This window comes from Fukomys damarensis, unplaced genomic scaffold (genome assembly GCF_012274545.1).
Source record: "Fukomys damarensis isolate Sample0158 unplaced genomic scaffold, DMR_v1.0_HiC HiC_scaffold_23, whole genome shotgun sequence".
Taxonomy (NCBI): domain Eukaryota; kingdom Metazoa; phylum Chordata; class Mammalia; order Rodentia; family Bathyergidae; genus Fukomys; species Fukomys damarensis.
The window spans coordinates 13720608-13744571 of NW_022900935.1; the positions used below are offsets into that span (position 1 = coordinate 13720608).

General features: G+C 44.5%; 1 long non-coding RNA gene across 4 annotated transcripts in view; it reads left to right on the top strand.

The window, feature by feature from the left end:
- The window catches only part of LOC104876965, a 228846-nt gene extending 205579 nt beyond the window's left edge, over positions 1 to 23267 (top strand). For 3 of the 4 annotated variants that reach the window (XR_004518550.1, XR_004518551.1, XR_784466.2), the window contains 5 exons: positions 2940 to 3117; positions 4315 to 4487; positions 5038 to 5686; positions 6746 to 6824; positions 16268 to 19079. This is a non-coding gene — a long non-coding RNA (uncharacterized LOC104876965). Of the gene's footprint in view, positions 1 to 2939; positions 3118 to 4314; positions 4488 to 5037; positions 5687 to 6745; positions 6825 to 16267; positions 19080 to 23230 lie in introns of those variants that run through there. The other variant, XR_004518552.1, reaches the window with a different exon arrangement.
- The last annotated feature ends 697 nt before the right edge of the window (positions 23268 to 23964 follow it).

Consider the following 23964-nt stretch of genomic DNA (forward strand, 5'->3'; position numbering starts at 1 on the left):
TATATATATATATAGCGGGTGCCCAATAGTATGTGCTCAGTAAGGCATTAACTTTTAACATCATTTAACCCAAGGTTTTCCAAACTTATTTAACCACTGAACTCTTTTCATTATAGAACATCTTATGTGAGGTGTCTTCACCAAGAAGTTGGATTGATCACATTGTTTTCCAAACTCATGGACATAGCCCTATCCAAAGGACCTCAGCACAAGGAAACTCTGCTGTCCCTCTGGAAAAGAGAACTATTCACAGAGCAGTGTGATTCTATGAACATATCTGAAGAATTTAGGGGCTGCAGAGGAGCTGATTTAAAATCTATGTAAAAACAAACAAATATGACACTAGCCAGAAAAATTCTGAAATTAAAGAATAAGAAAACAGCAAGCTTTGCCAGACACTGAAACATAACAAAAATCTATAATACTTAAAACTGGTGCTAAGAGAAGCCAGGTGGATAAATGAAAATAGAATTCAGATAGAGATCCAAGAACATATAGTAATTTAGCAGATGATGAATATGGTATTTCAAATCATTTCTAAAGGATTATCCAACAAGGTATATTGAGAAAAGCAACTGGCCTTCTACAAAAGAAAGGCTGGATTCTGTCTTCACTTTTCAGCAAATTCCAGATGGAGCAAAGATTTCAACATGAAAAATAATGCAATGAAGCTATAAGAAAGAGACATGAACTTTTATTTTAATGATTATGGAGTGGAGACAGCTTTTCTAAGCAAGACACAAACTACACTGAAAAGGTAAATAATTGAGTCATTTGAGTAGAAAAATTAAATTTTGTGAACTTCAAAGAGCACTATAAATAAACTCAAAAGTCAACAAACAAACTGGGAAAAATATCTGCAACTCATATGACAAAGACCTCGTTTACTTAATATGTCAAAAGCCATTATAGATTGATATGAAAATGACAGATAAATCATCAGGAAACAGCAATGTGCAAAACCAAAAGAAGACTCATGAACAAATAACTCAGAGAAAAATATTTGTAGATGGCTATTAATATATTTTTAAAATATGTAAACTATCTTTCATAGTTTAAGAAATGCACATTTTAAATGAGACATTATTTTCCTCTGATTGGCAAAATTCAGAGGTTTTGTAAGACACAGTGTTAGGGGGTAGTGAAGTAGGCATTCTTGTGTGCTGTTTGTGGAACAAACTGGTGAAGGCTGGAAAATTTGGTGACATTTATCAAAAGGACAAGAGTGGGGCGAATGTTCAGCAGAGATGGCTCCTGCTTCAGTCACTCTTGGGTTGAACAGCATTCACCCTGGCCAGGCCTTCAGGGTCCCAGTCCCCTGCCCTTAGCTGTCTACCACGATCCACGTAGCCCTTACACTACCACCAGTACCAGAAACCTCTCTCAATGCCAGGTTGGCTGGAGCTCTGAGCCTCCTCACCCACTGCCTGCTTTGATTGGTATGATGGGCTGTGAATAACTCTGCCAAGTGTTTCCTTCTCAAATCTTCTTAAGAACTGAAGAGGCTGAGAAATCATTGAAGCTGCAGGGCCTGTGGGGTGGCCAGTCTTCCTTCAGGAAACTATCCGTGGCAAACCGGAAGTGGGTATCACAGTGAAGTATGCAGAGCATGATGGGAAATGGTCACTACAGGAACTGCACAAACCGCTTACCTATGCAACTGGCCTCGCTTTATGAATTCTCTGAGATCCATGTCCTAAATGAGAAGATGCCATCCATCAAGGAATTGAAGGACCGTGGAACCAGATTGTCCACCATGAAACCAGTTTCCCCCAAGGTCGGGCCTGCAAGCATAGCATGTCAGCTGATCCTTTTTGATGAGCACAATGGGGGCCAGGGAGACAGTGAGAGCTACACCCAAAGCTAGCTTCATAGTAATCATGGCAGTAGATTCTCAGTGAAGAGAGTATATCTTCAGGTTATCTTTATGCTTGCCATACACTGTGCCAAAACAGCCATCACATCTTCCATCCACAATTTTCTCCAAAGGAACCTCCAAGTCTCTCTTAAAGAAATATTAAACAGTATATATATTTTGATGCAGTAATCTGCATTCTTCAGGGAGCTTATCTTACAGGTACACTCATACATAAGGAGCACAAGTTGATATCATTGGTAGAAATACTGAAAGATGGAAAATAATTTAAATGTCAGGCAATGGAAAACTAATTAGGTAAATTATAGGATATTATGGAATGAAAGATAGGCAGCCGTGAAAAAGATAAGGCAGATGATATAGATGCATCCATGGTATATTAATTTTTAAAAACCAAGGAATTTGGTTCACAGAGGATTATGTAGGCATAAAGTATTTCTAGAATATGAAAGGTATAGTGTAATAAGGATCTTTCCAACACACTGCAGACCAGCCCTAGCCTAACTCTAAAGGTGGGATTATCCATTCCCTGAGATGTGAGGCTGTTCAGGCCTGGTTGTTCTCTTAGCTCAGTGGTCCAGAGCAGAGAATCGTACTCTTATTTAAGGACGTCATCCAAAATCTGCTTGATCAAGTGGTCCCAGCAGTGATAGGGTGGGGCTGCTATTTTCTGGCCAACCCGTTAACAGCTGTCTGCACACTTAAAACCAGGAGAGAAGAAACCATTGCCCAGGATTAGTGCCCCCCCTTGCCTGCTGCTCCCGAGGTGTGGGTTACAATCTTCGTGGAGTCCCAGTACTATCTCCTGGTTCCCTGAGTCATGTCTCCTGATGAGTACTGGCTCTTGGTATCCTCAGAACCTCACCTGGAGAGGCAGGCACTGCTTCCTGGCTGCACAAGTGTGTGCTGTGCTCTGCTCTGGGGAAGACCACGCCCTATCCTGGAGTCATAAACTCTGACCGGGAGTCCTGTTCTGCCTGGAGAGCGGGTGGCTGTTGGGAGTGCAGATTGCTGCTTGCTTGGACTTCACTGCATTTCCTTTCTAAGCACTTGCTGCTTACAGGAACCAGTAAGGACCTGTGCATGCTGAGTGCCACACGTGAGGACTGCAGGGCTGAGTGGGCCAAAGGTTTTCAGCACTGTCTCTTGGACTGCTAATCATTTAAGATGCTCCCTGTCCCTGCCATCATCAGCACCACTTGCTCAGGAACTGCTTATTGCTCACTACTATCTCTGACCAGGTATTTTTATTTCCTGCCTATCTGCCTTCCTGTTCAGTGTCAACTTTCCAAGGTAGTTCTACCCTACGGCAGAAATAATATTTATTTAATAGCTGCCATCTGCTATGTACAGAAGCAGCCTTGTCTCCTAGTATGCATAGAAGTAGCATGACTCCTATTGTGTTGCTGGGCACAGGAGTAGTCTGGTAGGGTTGGTAGTAGTAACAGAAACAGGACCTGCTTCCTTACTGCAGGTCTTTCTTAGACAGATGTAAGGTGGTCTAGGAGTTTTCTAAGGTTCTTAGACTGAGTTTAGCTGTCAGCTTACAGATCTTGGTTATGAAGCTCCCAGAAAGCTGAGGGTTAGAAAGATGGATTGACTTCATTTTAGGAGAGACCAGGAGATTTGAGATTAGTTTTGAATGCTGCTAGATTGGAGCCCAAGATATGCCCAGTCAGTCTCAGAGTAGATCAGGGAACCCCACATGCCATGCATCCTGTGGGTTGGGAGTAGACCAGAGAACCCAGGCTATGTCACGATACCCGAGCCCTGTCTTCCTCCTGCCTTGGCCCCTGCCTTGCTCATCCTCCCAACTTCAGTGTAGGCCACAGTTAAAATTAAACCACAGTAGTCTAAAAAGCAGATTCCTTTTGCCAGGTGCTCCTAGGAGATAGAACCAACAGCCGTTTTGCTTCTGGGCTTTAGCCTAGGAATGCAGTCAATGACTGTTGCATGGAAAATTTAGCAGTTGAGCTCTGCCAGGGTCAGTTTCTTTCACCCTCCATTATCATGCAAAGCTGTATCCTCGGTTCTGGCCCAAGCTTTCAGGAGAAAGATGGCTCCAGACAGCCTCATGCCTCCTTGACATAGACGGCAAGTTCTACTACCAATCGGAAAGCTTGAGCAGCCACTCCTCTCCTGTGTGACTCCTCCACGGGTGTCAGGTGGGGAATCAGTGTGTGAATGTCTGGCTGCAAATCTAAGTCACCAGCAAGTCACTTTTAACTTCTCCACGCCTTCATTTTTGCGCTGGCAAAGATGATAAAAATTCTATTTCGTGGAATTGTTGTGCAGATTAAATGAATTAATATATCCAAAAGCACTTGAAACAGTGCCTGGCACAGCCTAAGTGCTCCATAAATATTAGCTAACATCGTTACTAACGATATAATGGACGTCAGACGCCATCCTTTACACCTGGTACTTTGTTCTCGCAGGGCAAAGCTCGGGGCAGTACTATCATCTCCCTTTTGCTGTAAGGGAACGGAGTCAAAGAGAAGCAAAGGAACTTGAGGTCTAGGAAGTGAAACTAAGGAGTCAGGCCCAGAGGGCTCTTGGCTCTAACCCAGTGATGGGGAACATTTTAGGGACCGAGTGCCCAAATGACAAGGTAAAACCCACTTTTTCTATCTATTGCAAAGTGCCAACACTGCGATCAAACGTGAACACTGAGGTTTTAGTTAGAAAAAAACAATTACAATCCAGAGCCAACAGAGAGGGCTCTGCATGCCCACTGTGGCACGCGTGCCACAGGTTTGCCAACACTGTTGTAGTCACTGTGTAACACTGTCCCGTGGAAGCAACTTCCCAGAGGGGTTCACTGGATGCACTGTTGCAGATCATGTTTCCTTAGAAACAGGGAGCCCTGCTGAGCTCCTCTTCGAGTATGCTGGCAACCACTTCTTATAGCACAGAAAGTTACAGGGCCCACATCTCTGCTTAGTTGCTGGCTCTGGCAAGTAGGGAATCAGAATGAGACTCAGCAGTCATAACAGCTAACACCTTGCCCTCATTTAAACTTCAAAGAGTCCTGTGATCTCATTTTGTAGTTTATGAAGCTGAGGTTCAGAAAGGTCAAGCCATTTACCCAGAAGTTCTGCCATTTACTCAGCTGAGAAGTGGCAGAACTAAGATTTGAACCCTGCATTGTCTGGTTCCAGAAATTATACTGCAAACACTGCCCTGCACTGCATGAGGAGTTGGCATACCTCACCTGTTGACAGCTGAGAGAACACACACAGAGGGTAAGGCTTGAACTCCCAGCCCTCCAACACTTAGCAAAGCAGGAAGGAACTCCAGCCCGCGGCAGATGCAGGGAAGTCCAGCCACCCAAGGGGAGATGATATTTGTAACCTTGTCAAGAGGGACAGGACTCTAGCCACCCCTGAGTGTCATTCCAAGGGCTACAGGAAGGAGGCTACAGCGTCCAAGAAGAGAAGCCCTGGACTAAGGGCTGGGGGAGCTGGACTCTGCTTCCAGATGCATGACCTGAGGATGACCATTTCCCCTCTCTGAGCATCAGTCGGCTCCTTTGTAAATTAAGGTGATTGGTTCCTATGAACTCTAAAGCTCTCTTTTGTTCTGATGCTCTTTGTTCTGTCCAGAAAATTGTGGTTCACTCTGGGAAGAGACCTCATAAAGGGTTGTCTGCAGCTGACACCTCATAGAGGTTGGAGAATACCCACCCCACACCCCTGTGCCAACTGGCCTTAGGAGGGAACTGGACGTGCAGCAAATATCACTGGCATTGGCCGATGCTGAGCGGGTGATGCCTGTGCTTCTAATGAGCTGCCTTGAAGTGCCTAAGAGGTGAGCTGATTCCTGGGCAGCCTGTCAGGCCAAAGCTTGAGCCAAAGGGTAGGAGCTGAAAAAGGATAGACTTCAGTTTTGTCCAAGAGAATCGGTGCATTGAATTGTTTTGTGTAAGAGGAACCTCCCCATCGTGGAAAATATCAGAGCAGAGACGCATGTTCCAGGGTCTTTGGAGAGCAAGTTCCTTCCTTGCTCCATTAGATTCAGGATGCATCACATCTTCGTCCTTGTATTCGCTGGTCATTTATTCATCCAGAGAATATTTATTGAGCACCTACTGTGCTTCAGACATGGGCTAGGAACAACTGACACAAAGAGGAACAAGACACAGTGTGTGTATGATCAGAGGTCTTGAAGAGGGCTCACATCCACTGTGTTAAAACATTTTGGAGGTTTCTGAACCACTTCTAGAAAGCTTTGGACCTGCATGCTAATGCAATATTTTGTATCTAAATTTGAAGTCCACAGGGGAATTAAAGTTCATGCATCCATCCTATTAGCTGACATGCCCATACAGCTGAGCAGAAACTGGCTGGTGGCTGGCCATGCTGGGAGGATGGCAGATACATCCAGGGACACGAGAGTGGAAGATAGTAGGGCGCAGAGTAACTACATACAGAACTGGTGTCATGGGAAGACAGCCACAGTGACAGAATCCAAGTTCTCAGAGAGCTTGGACACATCCACCCCATCAGCTCATGGTCCAAGGGGGGAGTCAGTGCCTCTGGTAGGATGAATAAAGAAAAATGTTTCTGGAATGCAGGGTAGAGACTGTGGGAGAACAAAATATAGAGCCAGGCCTTTCCTGGAATTTCAGGAGAAAACTAGCCAGGCCCACCCTGGCAGGGTGTGGGGGGGCAGATAAGGACCCAGGCAGGAAGCTGGGCATCCTCAGTCTCTTGGGAGGTTCGAAGGAGGAAGGAGTGAGTACAAAAATGTGACCTAGACAGGAAGCCAGTGAGAGGCAAACCAGGCAGCTACCCCATCTCTAACCAGTATGTCTCTGCCCTGTGCTCAGACCATTCAAACATGTTTCTATCTCACTGATGCTTCCAGGACAAAAGCACCTGCCACTGGGCTCTGTGGGAGATTAGGACTGGCCACAGATGGGCAGTGCCTGAAGGGGTGTGGATGGGTGAGTATTGCCCAGGACCCTCCTGAATGTCACTAGAATCCAAGCCCCAAGGCCAGGTGGGATCATCCGGGGTTGGGGGTGGGACAGATACAGCCTCAAGCCTCGCTCTCTGAAGGGTTAGTCTTGGAAAGCAAAAGATCTGCGTCCTGACTGAAGACACCCTGGGGACGCCACAAAAGCAGATGAAAAGTTGGGATTAGAGGGCCTGTCTGTGAAATGAAGCTGACCACTGATTCATCTTCCATCAAGGAAGGGTTCAAAGAGTGCTCCCAGTGTGACATTCTTCCCAACACTGGGCTTTCATCATGAGAGCCTCGAGTAGCTGCTGTCAGTGACAGGAGGCCACAGGTGACAGAGGCAGCCTGCCTTCATCCATCCACCGGTCTATTAGCCTTAAAAGGCAGAGCCACAGTCCCCCTCCCACTGTGTGGTAGACACCTGCACCACTTTGCATACCCATCCCATAACCCTCAGTGACCGCCGTCTGCATTAACCAGGTGGAAAGGAAATAAGATTTGGAGGTTTCAGTCGTTGTCTAAGATCACACGTTAGTAATGGCAGAGCTCGGATTTGGACCTGGGTCAATCTGGGAGCTGTGCCATTGGGCATCCTGGCCTCCTTATCACTTGTCCTATGCTGGAAGCTCCACTGGCTCACAGAGGTGACCTTTCGTGGCCTTTCATGTGTTATTTCCACAACCACAACACCCCTTCTTGGCGAGGACCTGAACTGAGCTCTGGTCGTCCTTCACTGGCTGGCTTTTTGAGAAGGCAGCATTAGTTTCAGGCAGCCAGGATGCATTTCCGTTCTCACTCTGGCTTCCTCCACATGGCAACTGGTACCTCCAAGCATGCTTCTTAATGCCAACATTCCTTCTTTGGTGATATCTCCCCTGACTTTGCAATGGTGCTGTCCCTGTGCCCAGTCCTTATTCAGGTATCAGTCCGCCAAGAGCTCTGCCAGCTGACACTCTGGGGTGGACCTGGCTCTGGGCACATTGTTTCGCCTCACCCAGATCTCCCCTTCAGTGTCTTCTGATGATGTCATAAGCTTGAAGCTTGAGCCTCATACACATTTATTTAGTCCAGCTTTTCCCAGCCTCAGAAAATCATCTCTCTCCAAAACTGGTTTTGCCAGCTGAGATTTTTCCATCCTCGATGGTCTAGCTCAGGATGTCCAAAAACCTGTCACTAAGTTAACTTGGATCTTCTCTGATGCATCCTAGCCCAGGATAGATCTGGAAGTTCAGCAGATTGGCCACCATGATGGGCAGGAAAAGCAGGACCCACTGCTCCATCTGGCACATTCCCTAACAAGCTCAGGCACTTGGCCCTTAGACAAACGGCACTGTGAGTCATGACTTAACTCTTTCTTGTCTTCTTTCCCCAACTAGACTAGTGTCTTGAGGTCAGCCTCATGGCATGTGTCTAAAATAACTAATTGAATCAATAATTGGAGGAGGAGAAGGAGGAGGTGGCAGAGGAGAAGGGACACTCATTTATTAGATATCTACTTTGGAAAAGGTACTCAGGGGCTGCTATGACTGAATTGAGGATCTCACCATTCATGTGTTGAGTCTCTCACCCCCAATTTGATAGTATTTGGATATGAGGACTTTGGGAAGTAATGAAGATCAGATAAGGTCACAAGGGTGGGACCCTGGCAATTGGGATTAGCATTCTTATAAGAGGCACCACAGAGAGCTGTCGCGTTCTCTTCCTCACTCCAAAACAGGGCACATGGTGAGATGGTTTGCACTTACAGGCTAAGCATCTCAGACTTGGTCTTCTAGCCTCCAGAACTGAGAAAAATAAAAATTTCTGTTGTTTCAGTCACCCACTCTGTGGCATTTTATGATGCAGCCTGAACAGACTAGGACAGGAACTGTTTGTCTCTTAACTTTCCAACAAGCTAATGAGGCAATAGCACAGACAACTCTGGCTTCTCCCCGGGCTGTTTGCCCTTTCTTCTTAGTTTACAGAGCCCCACCTGCTTGGGAAGGTAAATGTTTGCTGCAGCCCCAGGGTCCCATCTTTCATCAGTTGTGACCTAAGCTTGAACAAGTGATTGTAATCATCATTCAAATTCCTGAGCAACACAGCTGAGTTATGTGGGATCAGATCTCAGTGCACACAGGTACCTTTTGTCTTTGGGCAAGTTCTTTAACCTCTCTGAAGTTTAGAAATGGCATCTATTTGGGGGATGTTGTATGAAGTTAACCCATGGAAAGTACATGGAAAGTCACCTGTCATGTGGTAAGCGCTCCATAAATGTTGCTATTGCTGTTATTATTATTGCTGTGAGCTATAGAGTAGGAGTCTCCTGGTAACATCTATGAAAGATGATACTTTTTGATGAAAAGGGAAGTAGGTGACGAGGAAAGCTGCCTCTTTTTTTCTGCCTCAAATTTGATAGTAATATGATTTGATGCCCAGAGCTGCCATTTTGGGATTTTGAAGCAATAATCTAAGGACAAAGAAAGCAAATGTGCTACTCCAACAAGATAAAAATTTGGAGCAGCCCAGCTCAGAACTTCTCCTTATATCAGCCATTTTATGCTATTATTGTCTCCATTATCCCAATAAAGAAACTGAGGCAGGGGGAGGAAGATGGAGTGGTTATATAATTTGTTCAGGATCACACGGCTGGATGGCACATCTAGGATTCAAATCTACAGTCCAACCTTTTTTCTTGGAACCATCAGAACTGGCAGCCTGGAGAGCAGAGTGCATGGAGAGGAGGTGAGGGAGGGGCGTGCTCTGCCTGACTCCACACTTCCTCAGGAAGAGGTGTACAGAGCAGGTGCCTGCCTGCCTCCAGTGCCTCAGCTGTCAATAAAACCCCCAGCCTGGCTGTGGCAAGCTGCAGATTCATGCAAATTCAGGGCCTATATTTAGCAGTAATTTAGCTGTCATCAGTCAGAGAGAGAAGAAAAGCCCTCCCCAATGTAATGGTTATTCATATCGACTACCTACTCCTCTGGTGCCTTATAAATCCAACGGAATCTGACTCAAAGTGATGGTTGCACACAGGGAGATGGCTGGCTGGGATTATGCAGCCCCCCCAGGGCCAAGAAGAAGGGGCAATGGTCTGAGTACAAAAGGAAGGAGGGTATATTTTTCACGGATGGTGATGATAACAGAGAGAAATAGTGAAAGATGAGTCAGTTGTGGCAATCTAATAAAAACCCCAGAAATGAGAAGGGTGCCAGTGAGTCAGAGGATGTTGGAGTTGGAAGGGACCTCAGAAATCAGTCAATCCAACTTCCAGAGAAACTGAGGCCAGGGAGGGAAGTCATCATAATAACTGCTGTCCTAATTACCATTAATTGAATTCTTGTTCACTGTGCTAGTCATTGTTTTAAGCACCTTACTGGCTTGAGATCATTTGGTCTTCTCAGGAACTGAATAAGATCAGAATTATTGCCCCCATTTTACATGTCAGGGACTGGAGATCCAGAGAGATTCAGTCTCTCACCCCAGATCCAGAAGTAGCAGTGCCAGGACGTGAGCCTGGCCTGCCTGGTACCACTGTCATTGCTTATGAACAATGCTGTGGATTCTGTCAACTGTTGCCTGGTCAATAAATATCAGAGCAGCGGCAGACCTTAGCTTGACCAATTCCCGGTCCACTTTTCCTGTTGGCCAGTGAGAGAAGAGAGGAGGAAAGAGCTATGGGATGGAAAGAGGAAGAGTGTGTGGTGCCTGCGAGACAGCAAGGGGTGCTGCTTTGGGAGAGGCTCAGGAGGCACATCTAGGTAGGTGCAGGGGAGAGGTGACCCAGAAGGTGGGGACGGTGAGGTCAGTGCTGCATACTCATAGAAGAGTTTCCTAAGGTGGCCAGGCAGCACCTTGCATGAGGGATCTTCAGGAAGAGGGGCCCCTCCAAAAGGGAGCCATCTTCAGGCATCACATATGACCTATCAATCCTTGGTCCAGCTAGGAGCCATGGCCCAGCTTTCAGCCCACAAAATGTGACTAAATTATTCAGCTTTCCTATCTCTGGAACCCAGTGCCCAACACCCACAAAACAGGAGAAGTTTAATTTGGCTCATGGTTTCAGGGGTCTTAGTCCATAGTTGGAGTGCATGGAGACATCACGCATGGGGCATCAGGGTGGAAGGTCATGGTGGAGCAAAATTGCTTAGTCCGTGGTGCCCTGGAAGCAGAGCACAGAAACAGTGCCAGAGAGGAAAGTTCCCAAGGTCATGCTAATGCGACCCAACCACATGCACCCAGAGGGCTTTACCAAATCCCTGGTTGGCTCCCAAGCCTACCAAGTTGTCACAGTTTAACTTAACCACCACATCGACCACAGACTTGGAGAGCACTCAGCTCCACATCCTGAACTTCCTCACAAGCCATCCTGCAGGACGGAGAACGTGGATTCTGGGACCAAAGAGCCTGGGTTCAAATCCCTGTTGGATGTGAGACCTTGAGCAAGTCACTTGAGCTGAGCATAGTGTGTGGCTTAGTTTAGTAGTGTGCAGCCCAGAGTCAGGGCTACATGTTAGCTATTACTCCTGCTTTTCTTATTAATCCCGACATGCTTTGGTCGGCCAAAGCAAGTCTGTAGGACTGAATTTCTCCCCTCTGTAAACTCAGGACGCCTACATTACCGCAGAATGTACAAGTCAGTCATTCAGAGAGTGTGCAAAATCCTATATCTCTATCCCTATCCTTTCCCCTTTGGTTCCCCAGTACCACACATACCACCTCCACGTAACTGCATTTATTTGAGTAATGATAGAAGGGGGAAAAATACTGCTTTGTCTCTAAACTGCTCAGGTACCTTAAGGCCAGCCAGCTTCAATTTGGGGTATTTGGATCTAGACGCACCCTGGCTGCTCCTCTTCTACCCACACACGCAGGCTGCCTGTACGTCACGTCTTCCACTCTACCCCCTGCCGCTCTGGTTACCTGGGTCAGAGATAGTCCGATCGCTGCTTTCTGTTCTGGAAGTTTCAGACATCACGTGCAGGTTCCCAGTCAGCACTTTGTATCCTGAGCAGACAGGAAGAGGAATTGCCACAAATAACCGCACTAATGGAGGTAATGGGAGAGAGAGAGAGACCAATGTCTGGTTCACAGGAGGGCTGGTGCACAAGCTCTCTGAGTTGGGCCCAGTTTGAGTGCTTCAGCTGGCTGCCAGCTTCTAAAATAAAAAAATAAAATAAAATAAAATAAAATAGCTGAGGACCAGACTGTTGTCACGGGTTTCTGCCTGTAGTGACACCTTCTATAGAAAGAGTATCAGCCCTTGAGATTGGAAAAGGTACTGAGGACATTTTGTCATTCTGTTGCCTGCTCAAACTTGCCCCTTTGAGAGCCCTTCACCAGGGCACAGGTGTACACAAAGTGATGGCATCACCCCCTACCCTCCCTCCAGTGGCTCTCAGGGTGGGGACCCTGGACCACCAGCAGCATCACCAGAGAACTTTCTGGAAATTCCAACTCCCAGGCTCTACCCTATGTCTGCTGAATACTGAATTGGAAACTCCGGAGGTGAGTCTCTGCAATCTGGGTTTTAACAAGCCCTTGAAATTCCACAGCACCGTCAAGTTCAAGGATCACCACTAGTCAACAGTTCTTAAACCTGGCCAAATATCTGAGTCACCTCAGGAGCTTTTGAAAATCCCAGTGGTCAGCCCACAGTCCAGCCCGATTAAATCAGAATCCCTAGGGTGATGGTCAGACTTCAGTGTTTGTAAGTTCCCCAGGTGGTTGTGATACACATTGAGGATTGCAAATCATTAGTCTAAATATTTAATGGACTAACCACAAACATCCTTTGTCCAATAACTATGCTTATTGGAATAGCCATAAAGATACTTTGCTTCTGTGCAAAAGAAGGAATACCAAGTGTAGGTTGCACCCATTAGATGCCAAGATATTGTGTCTGTCTTACCAAAGAATAAATGGAGGCATGAAAATTGTTAAGTAGCTTATTTAAATACAGAAGGAAAACAACTGGAAAGAAAACTACACAAGTTTGAACCTGGGGTCTCAGGCTAGACCTTGTATCTTTTTTTTTTTTTTTTTTTTTCCCCCCACCACAAGTATAACTTCTGGCCTTGGTTTCTCTTCAAGTAAGTTTCATTCAAAATTTGAATCTTCCCCTATCTGATCACAAAACTTAGGCACTTAACTCTATTCCTGGGAGTAATCCTTAGTAAACAAGAAATGAAAATTTTTTTTTTTTTTTTTTTTTTTTTTTTTTTTTTTTTCCCCACCACAAGTATAACTTCTGGCCTTGGTTTCTCTTCAAGTAAGTTTCATTCAAAATTTGAATCTTCCCCTATCTGATCCCAAAACTTAGGCACTTAACTCTATTCCTGGGAGTAATCCTTAGTAAACAATAGAAATGAAAAGCTTATCCATAAGGTTACTCATTGAAGCAGTACCTACAATAGCCAAAACAATTTTTAAAAGATGGCAAAAAACAACAGCAATAACAATAATGTCTACCATTTACTGTGTACTCCTGGATCCTGGGACACTATGCTAACAACTTTACTTGTATCCTTCCATCAGCATCAGAGGGTTCCCCATGCACAAATTCAACCAAACATAATCAAATATACTAAAAAAACTTCATGTCTATTCAACATGTACAGACCGTTTTAATGATTGTTCCTTATCAGTGCAGTGTAACAATTATTTTTCACAACATTTACAATGGTTTGGGTAGTATAAGTACTCTAGAGATGATAATTTAAACTGTACAGGAGGATATGTATAGGTAATTCACAAATACCATTCCATTTTTTAGAAGGGTCTTGAGCATCCATGGATTTTTGGTATCCTTAGGAGGCGGGTGTGTGAAAACCAGTCCTCAATGGATGCTGAGGTCCGACTGAATATGTCATGGAAATGATTATAATAATATATATAGTTCCCCAATTTTATGTTGCAGAAATTATCCAATATTCCTAGTTCTCTTTTCTGGAATACTAAGTAAAATGCACCGAGTTCTCTTTGCAGGTAAGAGAGGCTATTCCTGCAAGTGAGCTGTAAAGAGAAGTGACATATGGTTGCTTTTCCAGCCTGTGTCTCTCAACAATTACACTGAACAGTCACACCACACCCCCTCCCCACTACTAATTAACCCACAACGCATGAGTAACACGAAGGAAAAATGAACATAACTGTTTCTTAAGCCACTGAGACTTGGAGAGTTGTTCATTACCACAAGGACCTCTCCTGTTGATACATTATATGACATCTCATTTTTAAGTCTGATGACTCCCTGTGAGTAGTTTCTATTGGCTTATTTTATTGATAGATATAGAAACTGACATTTGGGGGAATGATTAGGTATTAAATGAGGCTAGTGAACATTGAAGGCCATACCCTTAACAACCATACTCAGACACATCATATCCATCCCAAAGTATTATTAGAAAGTCGTTAAGATCAAAGATAATGTGAACAGCCATAGAATATGTCTGATGAAATAACATTGCCAAGTGATAGGAAAGTTAAGCAGACAATGAAACTTCCAGGCGTCTGTTATGGCTTGAATCTGGTTTGTCCCCTCCAAAGCTCATGTTGGAATTTGTTTCCAAATGTAACAATGTTCTGAGCTGGTGGGATGGTTCAGAGGTAATTAGGTCATTAAGAGGGATTGATGCAGTTCTTGTGTGACTGGATTAGCTGCTAAGAGAGTGGATTGTTAGAGATCAGGTTCATCTCCCATGGTTTCTCTTTGCACATGGCCACCTGACCTTTCACTTTTGCACTATGTTATGGTGTAACACGAGACTCTTACCAGAAGCTGAGAGGTGCTGATGCCATGCTCTTATACTCTCCAGCCTCTAGAAATGTAAACCCATTTTCTTTATAAATTACCCAGTCTTAAGTATTTTGTTATAGCAACAGGAAATGGACTAAGACAGTGTCTAAGATGAGCAAAGAACAGGAAGGAGATATGAAAAAGTATAAATGGCTCATCTAGGACTTGTCAAGTTTCTCTGGTGTTATTTCATGAATATTTCATTAATGAAACAAGCCAATCTTTCTTTCCTGAATATCAGCATCTGCACAATGTCACACACATGGTGGAAAGAAAAAAGAAAAGTGCCATCTAGCAGCATTGTATATTTCTTGGCCAACATCTGACACCTGGAAAATCTAAGTGAGCCAAATGGCTGAATTTTTCATGCTTCACTGAGGATTCTGGGGAGTGGGCAGAACAGACCTCTCTGAGTAGCTCGTGAACTTTGTGCAAAGACCAGTTGGGTGAAATGCTGTGGAAAGCAATGTCCTACTAAGAAAAATTCCTTGGGGGAGTAAACAGTCCTGCAGACATATCAAATGCAAGACATTTCCCTGAGCAGACACTACCTTGGGTCCTGGAAAGAAGCATGGTCCTTGGGAAATGAATATTTAGCCAATGATGTTGAAGTTTGCAGGGCAGGTATCACCTAGCCAGGCTCAGCTGACCCCCCATCTCTGCATTTGGAGAGCTCTGAGGACTTTCTCAATCCACCAGAAGGAAATGACACTTTGTCATCAAAATACAGAGCAGATCCATTCTCAGAACCCTCCATTACAATAGAGTCCTTCCATGGAATTTATCAGGCTGGGATTATGTGACAACCTCCACTGAGACCCCAGCTAAAGAACTCTGGAGACACATAAGCCAAGGGGTAGGCAAGGTACTGGCTTTGTTGGGGCTTCTATCTAAACATAGCCCCCAAAGCCTCATGTGGTCATAGGTGGGGAGTTTCAGGGGTGGCTGGATTAGGGTGTGTGAATGGATTAAGGGTGTTATGCTGGAATTAAGAGTGTGGATAATGGAAGTGCCACCCTGGGTGTGGGTGGCACCAATCAATAGGTTTAAAGCCTGTATGAAATATAAAGGGAGAGAGGGAAGGATGGCAGATTGCAGCTATTGCTGCTGCTTGCTGCTTTCTGCCTATCCTGCCATGCCATGGACTGTTTCTCCTCTCTGATGCTCCTGTGCCATATCACCCTGCCTTGCAGCCAGCCAGCTATGGGCTGAAACCTCTACAAAATGTGAGCTGAAATAAACCCTTTTTCCTTCAACTTTGGGTCTCAGGTATATTTCCCCAGCAACCAGAAAAGCAACTAATACAGGCTTGTTGGTGACCTCTGACTTGGTCTAGCCAGAAAACACTATTCCAAGTGACAATATTTTTTCATAAAACCAACTGAAGTCCCTATTAGGGGTACTAACATGAGACAAAGATTAGGCAGCAGATAGGAATGAAAGCATGAAGTCAGAGTGTGAAGTTGAAGAAAGAGTGTGGTTCCTAGAGTAATGGACATTCTTTAGCTTCTGGGAGTGGATGGACAGAGTTAATATGACTAAGTGATTAAGCAGTGTTGGATACTGGAGAATTTTCTAGGTTCAGAGCTATCTCCCAGTATCAAGGTCATCTGGCTGTGGGATAACTTGTTTGAGGTTTTTTTCCTTAGGGTTCTTCATACAACTGTGGATCTACGAGAAGACAAGAAGTTTTGCCTGGGAGCTGATCTAGGATGCCAAAGCAACAAAGGAGGAAGGTGGCCACAAAGTTCTACAGCTACACTTCTAGATTTAACTGGTCAGATCAGTAATCTTATTCCATAAAGGGTCGCATGACCCCTTTCATATTTGGGAGCCAAATGACTGCCATCATAATGACTCAACCCTACAGTTGTGACTTAAAAATAGTCATGATGGTGTGTACACAGTAGGTGAAGCTGTGTGCAGAAAAAAAATGAGCAATATTATGCATTTGACCCTTATCCTGTGGTCTTCCGGCTTTTGGGTTTGGCCATCAGGTGCTCAAACTGATGATGATGTATCCTCAGCATCTCAAGGATGGGGTACCCACAGCTTATTAAATGTTCCTGTTACATATAAGCAATGGATCATGTTAGTAGAGAGACTGGCTCGAGAAACAATGGCATTAGTCTCCAGCCAGTGTCACTTTTGCCCACTCATTGTCCTGGAGTCTGACAGCTCCTTGATTCCAAAGACAGCCTGATAACAAGAAGACATGGGGATGATGGAGGGTCAGACTCCTGAACCCTTCCTGTCCTCATAACTTCTCTGCCTTCTGGGGAAAAACAATTTCCTAAGGTGTGGGAAGACAGTAACTATTTCAAGAAAACACCATCTGCTAAAACAAACACTTGCTTTTTTGACTCCACCCATACTTAAACAAATCCTATGGCTCATGTAAAAGTAGGTTTCTTACAATGCCTGACCATTTCTGTACCTGTCACTGTTCCGAGACATGCTGTACTGTGTGGTTTTAGAGGCTCTTCATTGAGTGTCAGCAACAGGTAGACAACTGTCCACACTCGGATGTCCACTGCGACTTTTTGATTTCTGCTTCCCATGAGCCCAGGTCTGTTCTTCCCGCAGCTTTTAGATATCATGAAAATGCTGTCTTCAATTATGAGAGTGCTTGTGCCTGAGCCCCAGGAATCCTGGCTCTCCTTCCCCCTAGTTCTCTGCATGTTTGGCTTGTTCTTGTCCTCACATCTCAGTTCAACTGCAACCATCTCACAGAAGTCACCATATCTAAAACTTAGCCCAAATATAATCGCACCACTCTACCTGTTTAATCCAAAGGCACACCTTAGTCTGAAATAACTTTAGAGAGATGTCTATTTACTATTGCTTCTACTATAGGAATCTAATCTCCATTAGGGCACCAATTTTATCAATTTGGTCTGCTGTTGCTTCCCCAGTTCCTAGGAGAATACCTGACACAGAATCTGTATCCAGTAAATATTTGTTCATTGGTTAAGCAACCTCCCTTCACAACAGATGGAGAAGAATTCCAGAAATCCTTTCCTTCTCCTTCTCCTTCTCCCTTCCCGGGACACTTACCTGGCACTTCCATCTCATAGGAGAGATGAAGGATCGATTGTTAAATATGAGCACAATGAGATACATCTGATCTATCAAACTTCTTCATCTTGCATAATTGAAACTTTATATCCACTGCACTGCCCCTTAGCCTCTTTCCTCTAGCTCCTGGAAGCCTCCAGTCTTCTTTGTGCTTCTGTGAATGTGGCTATTTTAGGTAAGTCATGTAAGTAGAGTCATACAATGTATATCCCGTGACTGGCTTATTTCACTTGACGTGTCCTCAGAGTCCATCTATGGGTCTCATACGCTGAGACTGAAGAAGGATTCTTTTTTGAAGGGTGCTGGAGATCCCACAGTGACTTGCCTCCTAGCCAACAGTGGAATGAGGAAGTAACAGTGCATGTGAGGCTCAGGGGCCCGGAGCAGCAGTGGTTCCTGAGACTCTGAGTTTCAGTCTCCTTGCTCTGAGATAGGATCAACAACAGCCACCTCCCAGAGTTACTGTCAAACCTAATGAGAAGACACGGATGAAGCTAATGCCTCAGAAGAATCCCAGAAACCCGGAGAGGGGTGAAACTTTGGTGTGCTGCCTAGCTGGGCATATTGACAATGCCACATCCCAGGGGCACATCAAAGTGGAAGGAAGGGAGCTCCATGAAACAGAAATTTTACTTTATCACTTCTCTGTGCCCAGGGCCTAGAACATGACTGATATATGCAGGCTCTCGAGACTTGAGGTGAATCATTCAGTGAAATCTACCTGTTCTTACTGGATATTAGTCAAACATGGCAGGCACAGGAATCAAGTGAATTAGTCTGAATCTGCACCACTAATAATCTTTGTGCTTAGTTATAACTAAAAATAAGTAAATAAGTACACAAAGAAGGAAAAATCAAAATGTGAGGACTGTAATGACGTATCTTGAACCAGTTTGGGAGTCAACTATAGGATTTAGCACCTTGAACCCTTGTTCTTCTGTTATTTTATTTTTATGTTAAGTTATTTTTATCTAACTGTTGTTTTACCCCTTTCTTGTCTTTTTCATGTTTAGATTTGATAGATTTCCCAGCAACAAGTCTTCCATATTATTTTTCTACCATGCTTCACTTCACCCCAACAGACTCTGGGATTAACTTGGGCAATCCATTCTGTTCACATGAGGGAGCTCTTCATTTGGGCTGGTGTGTGTGGAAACACAGTAAGTTGCTTACTCAGAAACAGCCATTCTCTGTAGACTGTGGTGAGGATGCAACTGCTTGGGTTTCAGATTTGAGTCCCTTCATGTCCTTGCCCTGGTGCCTAGGACTAATGGTATCAAGGCCCCTCCAAACCAGGTCGGTTCTGAGAGCTACCAATTTCCTGCTAAGTCAGTTCCCAAGCAAAGCAGTGCATGACAATCATTTGATACTTACCTACTCAGAGAGGCTTGTACTGGTTAGTTGTGGACCTGAGCTTTCTTTGTGAGATTCGGTGTTTGGTGTGTTCAGTGATTGGCACTGAGGAGGGAGGGAGCAGTAAGATCTCAGAGGCCATCTGGAAACAGAGGAGGAGGAGGAAGAGGAGGAGGAGGAGAAGGAAGGTTTAGTATGGATACTTCCTGAAAGTCCTTCCTGATCTCACTGACTGGGCCAGAGGTCCCTGATCTTTGCCTTGGCCATTAACAGCTCTTTTACTCATCGCATTCACCACCGCATGGAGTGAGTCCTTTTAGCAGGACTTATTCCTCTGTGGACACCAATTTCTAGACAAAACCTATCTCCTAGTATAGGTAAATGTTGGGTTTGAATCAATGAAGCAACTTTCTGAAGATTGTACAACCAGAGGAGGCAAAGCCAAGTGTATCAGTCAGCGCTGAAGTATAGCAAATCACCCCCTAATCTGAAGGCTGCTCACAGCATACATTTAATTTGTGGCTATGGGTGAAACTTCTCATTTTGGGACCCAGGCAGGGTTGTCCATTCTCAGAAATAAAGGGAAGGACCAGAGATGGACACAAACCACACAGTTGGGGCTTTTGTTCAGAAATTGCACGCTATGCGTCCACTCACCTTCTGTTGACAAAGCCCTCAGTCAGTGGGATGGGAAGGCACGGTCCTCCTCAGGGAATGCCGAAGGAGAATGACCGCAGCAGGCCTGTTTGACTCCAGAGTTGCTCATCTTTCTTTTGTACCTTTTTTACAACTTAAAATCTTTCTCTTTTCTACTCTGAGAGACGAGAGAGAGAAGGACCTAGACAGAGAAAGGGAGGCTAATGGTAAAGAATTTTAGGGCCACCCTTCTGATGAAGTTGTGCTCACTTTCCATCTTGATGAGACACTCACAGTGTTCACGTTATATTGCAGCACCGAACTTAAGTTTCATGACTTCTATAACCGATGTCAGGCATTTTAGCATCCTGTTATGCTTCAATGCATCACAAATTTTCTTTCTTCTCTAGGAACCACACCCTCAAAATACAATACGTGTAGACATAATCATAGGAACATACAAAGCATAGGTGTAATCTTTTTCCTATATGTAGGTTTATGAGCCCAAAATATTAGGTGATGCAAGAAGGAGCCATACTGAACCTGTAACTCAATCAATTCCTATCACCAATGGAGAGATTTCATGCCTCCTCTGGAACACAAGCCTGGCTTTCTCTCCTTCTTCCATCCCCTGTCTGTGGCCCATATGGCATCTGGGTACCATTTTTGTTCCTCAAGAACTGCCCAGCAATGGAACAGATGCCAATTTGCAAACAGATAACATGGGGGAAAAAATCTGGAGATGTCACTCAAAAATCTAGATTTCTGGACCTTAAAACATGGAAGATAAAGCAAGGTTAGCCTCTCTTCCCACATGGTAATGGCGATCAGAGCTCAGTGCAGTGAAAGAAAGTGATGCCTCTGCCTGATAACCTGGACGTGGATTTTGGTCTGTGGATGCACAGTAGAGTCTAATGCACACTTACATCTTATCGTTTATGGTACCACCTGGCCTCAGTGGGTGCTTGTAATTTTTGACTCCTTATGTGTTAAGTGCTACTGTATTCTGGGAGCAACCTATTCTCCGTATGCAGTGACCTTTCCTAAGAACAGTGTAGAAGACGTTCCCTTTCTTCTCAAGCTTCCCACCCATGGCTTTGGGTGAGTGGTGCCCATAAGGCCCAGTGAGTGGTCTTGTGTGGAGACCATTGGCATTATCCACTCTGGAGCAGTCTCTAATCACGAACCTGTATTGCCTCTCATTTTTCACATCTCATCTAGGATGATGATAAGATTGAAAGAAGGAGGATTTTCAATCAAACTGATCTGGACTCAAATTCCAGCTCAATATCAGTTGTCTGGACCTCAGTTTCCACATTAGTAAAATGAGCATATTAATTTAATAGAGTTGTATTGCTATGTAAATGGAATAAATGTGTTCAATTATGTATAAAGGAGGCCACCATGTATTGTAAAATATCCAGTAAATGTCAGCTCTCTTTAAAACTCCCATCCACACATGCACAAAAGATCCTGGCCAGTGATTTAGATCAGTGGCACGGTGCCTGCCTTGCAAGCGCAAGGGCCCGAGTTCAATCCCTGGTACACACACACACACACACACACACACACACACACATATCCCATCCACTCACAACTTCTCAAAACGTGAAATCTCAATATACACAGTAATTCTAGAGAGTGAGATAGTGAACAAATAAAAGTAAAAGAGCAAGTTTTTAGTCTCTCAAAGGGAAACTGGAAAACAAGGACCTGAGTCCTTGTAGGGAAGAAGCTTGCTATTTATTGCCCATAACACCACACCCTGTGCCATGGCTTCCTATGGACAGGCTGGTTCTATTTGTAGCTAGGAAGAAATTCTCTTATTTATTGTTTGTGTGTAGTTTTGTTTCTCCCCTTTGTTAGTCAGATGTTCTGTCTCACTGATACAGAAGACAACATGCAGGCATTTTAGTCAGCACCCTTGCTTACAAGCTGAAGGCCCCCCACTGACCCCCAAGCTATCTTTGGTTGGACAAGCTAAGGACTGCTGATCACCAGTGGAACAAAACTGGCAAGTTGGGGACTCAGGACACTTTTTCTTGCAGCAGCTCACAATGTCCCTTGTCTCTTCTCTCCCAACACTTGCCCAGCAATCGGACTAGTTATGACCATGAGCTTGACTCTACCCCAAGACTCTTTTAACTTAAAGGTGACCATTATCCTTCAGTTTTGCACAGCCCAGGGTTGAGATTCTGTCCTGGAACCTTAGGTTCTGGTTGTCATACTGGGAATGTGATGATGAGGGAAAGAAGCTATAAATGATATTGTATCTGCTCTCTGAGATTTTTCCTGCCTTGTGGCTGTTCATAGCAGACAGAATGCAGAAAAGGCATAACGAAATAAATAGTAAGTTGGAATTTTCCACAATTGAAAAAATAATGTATTAACATGTGGGTAAATGAAATAAAGTTGGTTGTACAGAAAATTATGCCTATCATTTTTTAAAACCCACTGAACAGTAATAGCCCTTCGACAGGCAAAGGATAATTGTAGGTAGAGTCCTAAATTCCTTGAGTGCTAGGTAGAATATATATGTATTCTGTTAAATGTTCATGATGAAATTTCTAAGGCAACTAAAATAATAGAAATAGGATGGATAATCTCCATCCCACTTGAGGGGTAATAAATAACTTTAAGGGGGAAATCAATTAATCCAAAAAAGGCAAAGTAGAAGAGGGTGAAAAAATAAAAGGGCAATAGAAAGTGCAAAATAAAATGGTAGAATAAGGTCCAACTCTACCAGTGATCACAACAAATATAAAGTGAATAAATTCTCTAGTTAAAGAAAAAGGTTGCCATGATCAAAATAATTCACTTTTATGCTGTATATAAGATGGAAAGTAATCAGAAGCAAATAGCAAGATTAAAGTATGAAGATGAGAAAAGATCTGTCTGCTGGAAACTAAATAAAAGAGAGCTGACATATCTCTATTAGTATTATCTGATTAAATAGACTAAAAAGCACAAAGCATTACCAAGACAAGTCACTACATATTGTAAAGTTTCATTCAGTAAGAAAATGTAACAGTGCTAAACTTGCACATAAATAATGATATTGCTTTGAAGTAAATAAAATAAAAATAGAACCACAGGAAGACTTGATAAGTCTGATTTCACAATAGGATTGTAAAAATCAATCTTATAGCACAATAATAAAGACATTAAATAAAAAGTCAGTAGGAATATAGAAGACATGAATACATGTTTTTTTCTGGTGCTAGGGATAGAATTCTCAAATTCAATACACAATTTAAAGCTACATCTAATCAAACCCTAGAGCAACAACTGAGGAATAATGTTCTTTTTGTTTTAATAAGAATACTAAACAAAGCCTAAACAAATTTAAATGATCCATATTACATAGATTGATCATAATACAATTTGGTTAGAGAACAATAACAAATGAATAACTAGAAAAAGAATCATGTGTGATGGCATAGGGTTGTAATCTTTGCTACTTGGGAGGCCGAGGCAGAGAGATAGTAGATTTAAGCCCAGCCTGGGTAACTTAATGAGACTGTCTCAAAATAAACAATTAAAAGGGCACGCCTGCTCCTGACCCAGCAACCATCGCTCAAGCGCCAGGAGGTAGGCCGGGCCCGATCCACCTTGGGAAGGAGAACCACGCCTGCTCCCAACCCAGCATCCATCGCTCAAGCGCCGGGAAGGTAGGCCGGGCCCCAGTCCGCGGCAGGAAGGGGAACCGCGCCTGCTCCTGACCCAGCAGCCATCGCTCAAGCGCCGGGAAGGTAGGCCGGGCCCCAGTCCGAGGCAGGAAGGGGAACTGCGCCTGCTTCTGACCCAGCAGCCATCGCTCAAGCGCCGGGAAGGGAGGCCGGGCCCCAGTCCGCGGCAGGAAGGGAAACCGCGCCTGCTCCCGACCCAGCAGCCATCGCTCAAGCGCCGGGAAGGGAGGACGGGCCCCAGTCCGCGGCAGGAAGGGGAACCGCGCCTGCTTCTGACCCAGCAGCCATCGCTCAAGCGCCGGGAAGGTAGGCCGGGAAGGTAGCCGCGCGGGCGCCCCTGAACCCCATAATTCCCCGCCCCCTGCACTCTCAGACCTCCTGACTGTGCAAGTATTTGGACCCACTCTGCAAAGACAGAGGTGATCGTCAAGGGTATTTTTCTGAGTTCCCAACTTTGTACATCTTTAAAGAAAGGGTGTGGGAAACCTGTAATAGAACGTTGTGGAGTTCAACCATTCAGAATGATGGGGAACTCAATCTGGGCCTTGCATTCCGAGGTCAGTCAGCATCATGGGGTTCAGCAATCAGCT